A 4,631-nucleotide genomic window follows, 5' to 3' on the forward strand; every position below is an offset into this window, starting at 1 on the left:
TTTCCTGAAAGTAAACAAAAACATCATTAGGTTTCAGTATCAGTTTCGGGGTGCTACAGTATAATTTTTATGCAAAAAAAAAAAAAAAAAAAATAAGAATAGGCTATACCTGCAGCCTCGTTTTCCTTATACTTAGTACTATACAAGGCCCAAAAGTCGCACTTCTCATATCTCAAAAACTAGACCTGATCCAAGGAAACGGATGGCATTTTTGGATTCAGCGCACCAAAAAAACCTATAAATCACTTGAAAAACCTTCGACCTTTGAAAAAAAAAAAATTAAACGCAGGCCAGTGTTATTTATTCGCCTACGGGACTTTAATCATTACATAATTTGGGAGGGTGCTAAAGAAATTGTTAAAAATAATTCATATTTGACTAGAAATATAATAGATTCCAGTCTGATCAAAGATACATTTGTCAATAACTTAGATTTAATTCATGGTATGTACAAGCTGGACAATTTTTTTTATGAAAAAGGTAGTGGCCCAAACGTCCAGTGCCACGAATGGGTCAGGTCGACAATAGAGCCTCACAACCTTCCCCGGTTCCCTTCCTGACCTTATACTCTGTGTATATATTCTTGTGTCCTTTTTCATTTCTATGTACCCTGAGGATGTCTGAATAGACGAAAACGCTTGGTCATCAGTTTATCTTTTTCCTTGGCGGTTTTTCCGCATATATATATATATATATATATATATATATATATATATATATATATAAATATATATATATATAAATATATATATGTATATATATGTCATCACACTCCAAAGAAGCAAGCTTGATGCGTTCGAGTATGAATTCCCTGATGTAGGCGGGAAAACTATGACCCAGGTTACTGTATTTAACGAAGCCAAACGACTTCGGGCACACTTGTTCTTCAAGACACTTAGTTAAAAACTGACACTGGTTTTTCCTCTTCTTGCTGGCTATGATGGAAGATTCAGACTGCCGATACGCCTTCTTGAGTCCATCTAGTCGAAAGAGTGAGCGGAGAGATGAAGAAGTATCCATCGTGGGTGTAAATAACTATAAAGTAATGTCGTAACACATTCGTAAAGATTCAACAAAAACCCACTGTGTTGGATAAGAAGAAATGAAATAAAATTAATTCCATATATTTTGATCACGGACTGTGATCCTCTTCAGTGGAATACAGAAAGGTAGAGCAAATGGCATGTCTTATATACAATAAAAATAAGGGACAAGGGTAGGACTCAGGTAGCATCTAGTACTTTGCGGGGCAGGTCACCCGCCTTCACCAACGATGGTAACAATTTGTTGACTGCCCAGGTGGTAATGCAGTCAGGTGACCACTGTCCATATGACATATTAAAATTTGGAAATTTGTTAATCAGGGATGATTCTATTATTTTTCTTTTAAAACTGCATTTTGAATTAAAGATAATCTTTGCCTCATTCCAATCCATATGATGGCCTTCCTTGTCTACATGTTGGAAGACAGCGGAATTATGTTGTGCGTATTTAATTGAATTTTTATGTTCTTTCATCCTAGTATATAAATCTCTACCTGTTTGTCCCCAATATACATTGTTACAATCAGAGCAAGGGAGTTTATACACACCTTGATGTATTTCTTCTCTAGGTCTTTGATGTACATTGACTATTTTCTTAAACAAATTATTGGGATAACTAAAAACAATTTTAATATCTTCCTGTGGAAGAAATTGAGAAATGTCATTTAAGGACCTATTATAAGGCAATTTAATACAGTTTTTGTCCCAACTGAAGTTCTTACTGGAATGGGAAGTGGATCCAAAGTAACTAGTTTTGGCTTTACTTAGGGCTCTATTTAGAAACCAATCAGGATACCCTATTCTTTTTAATTGATTCCTGATGGTTGTTATCTCCATTTCCAAATAATGTGGACTACATAATCTAAGTGCCCTCAGGAAAAGACCTGAGGCAACACTATATTTAATTTTATCAGGATGGTGACTGAAAAAGTGCACATAACTCCCCGTATGTGTGGGCTTTCTGTACAAAGTGAAGGACAATTGGTCCTGATGCCGTATTAATAGGATATCTAAAAATGGTAGTCTATTATCCACCTCCCATTCAACTTTGAATTTAATATTAGTGGCTAAGTTGTTTATTTGTTCAAAGAAAGCATCAAAAGATCCCCATTCGTCATCCCAAATCGTAAAGATATCGTCCACATACCTATACCAAAACATTCCTTGTGGCTTAATGTCTTGTAAAAGCACTGTCTCGAAATACTCCATATATAGGTTAGCTAACACTGGGGAGAGATTAGATCCCATTGAACATCCGAACTGCTGTTTATAATATTGATCTTTAAATGAGAAGGTATTAGTGTTAGCACATAATTCCGTTAGTTTAATGATTTTGCTGACAGAGATTGGTAGTTGGTCCCGATAATTTTGTAATTTTGTTTCCAAGAAAGCTAAAACCTCAGCTACGTTGATGCAGGTGAACAAAGAAACTACATCAAGACTTAGTAATTTTCTCTGCCCAGATAAATGATGATTCTTGATCTTACTTATGAAATCTTCTGAATGTTTTATATGCGAGTCGGAAAAGCACCCTACAAATTGTGATAAAATGTTCGTGAGCCATTTTGATGTCTTACTCGTACAAGAATTTCTATTTGAAATGATGGGTCTTAGGGGAACACTTTCTTTATGAATTTTTGGGAGTCCATAGAAATTAGGTAGTTGTGGGTTTATGACTAATAAATTATTATTAAAAAACTCTTTTCCCACGATATTGCGTGCTCTTCTATTGAATTCCGAGGCAGTACTTTTGAGAGGGTTTTTAGTTAGTTTTTTCATAAGTCCTGATATCATTTAAAAGGTCAAAGGCTTTGCTTTCATATTCTAACTGATTCAGAATAACTATTTTCCCTCCCTTATCAGCACGGGAAATGACGACATCTTTACGATTCGTGAGACTGTCTACTGCTAACTTATAACGCTTAGGCAAACCACATTCATCCTTAAAACAATCCACTATGCCTTGTAATAGAATCCCTTTGAGACACAAAAGTTCTTTATCATACTTATTGGACGCTAAATACCTATCAAATTCCACAATATGGTCTAGGGAATGATGTTTTGTAGGCATCAAGGCAAAATTGACACCTAAGCCTAACACCTCTAGTTCATGGCGCGTAAAAGTAACATCTGATAGATTGACTACATTTTCTATCACAGAGAATTTAGACCACACACTGTTTTTACACAATCTTTCTAACTTCTTGAGTTGTATGTCCTGATGCTTAACACTTATTCTAGATGCTTTTTCCAGAGCAACCTGAGCTAAAAGTTTATAGGTGCGGACATTTGGGCACAAAAACTTGAGATTCCTCGTAGCAACCCTTACTTGGTAATAAATGTCATCACACTCCAAAGAAGCAAGCTTGATGCGTTCGAGTATGAATTCCCTGATGTAGGCGGGAAAACTATGACCCAGGTTACTGTATTTAACGAAGCCAAACGACTTCGGGCACACTTGTTCTTCAAGACACTATATATACACACACAAATATATATATATATATATATATATATATATATATATATACACGCACACACACACGCACACACACACACACACACACACACACACACACACACACACATATATATATATATATATACATATATATATGTATATATATATGTATATATATATATATATATATATATATATATATATATATATATATATATATCTTTCTGACATCAATGAAAATAAGCCCCCTTATTTGGCTGTTTTGGTTTATTCCTAGTATATTATTATATTCTTACCTGTAACTCAGTCTAGATTCTTTATGTTTGTTGGTTATCCCATATGTATTAGTTTTGGTTTGAAATGTTTGTGAAATTATATCGTGCTGAAATGAATAAACTCAAGTCAAATTAAATAATTTTGAGCATATATGTTTCACGCTATAATTTGTATACATACAAATACTGTACACATACCAACGGCTTTTTCCCCCTTACAAGGGAGGTAGCCAAAAGTCAAAGGCATAGATCCACTCCCACCCATTTCATCCCTACATACTCCACTCCCATTCACCACCCCTCTCTCCCTCTTTTCTTGGCTCCTCCTGTATGAAATACACAATCGTTCCAAATGGATTCATATAGTAGCTTGGCCGCAATTAGAGTAAAAAAAAAAAAAAAAAAAAAAAAAAAAGTACCCATTAGGACGGAGGGACTGGTTAGTTAGTTTAATTATATGTGTATATATATATATGTATATATATACATATATATATAAATATATAATATACATATTTATATATATATATATATATTTCTGGGGCACAGGTTTTCTCTAAGGCAATTCTGGTTGAAATCAACTGCACTAGTTGCTTTAACAATCTTCAAGACTGTATTCTTTAATCTGGAGAATACTTTCCTATTAGCAACTGAGAGGGACAGGAAGTAGTCATTCATGACTCTCAAAAGAATATACACAGTGTATGCCAACTGATATATTTTTGCATAGTAATAGTATTGAACAACTATTGACTCCACCGAAACTATAGTTTTTCGCCTCGTCGTGAGGCGTCTTCAGGGTGAGGACTGCTTTGTAGGATGCTCTGCTATATTGAAGGTCTTCCAACGAAT

Source organism: Oratosquilla oratoria, unplaced genomic scaffold (assembly GCF_046742065.1).
Source record: "Oratosquilla oratoria isolate Oo_2021 unplaced genomic scaffold, ASM4674206v1 SCAFFOLD52, whole genome shotgun sequence".
Lineage (NCBI taxonomy): Eukaryota > Metazoa > Arthropoda > Malacostraca > Stomatopoda > Squillidae > Oratosquilla > Oratosquilla oratoria.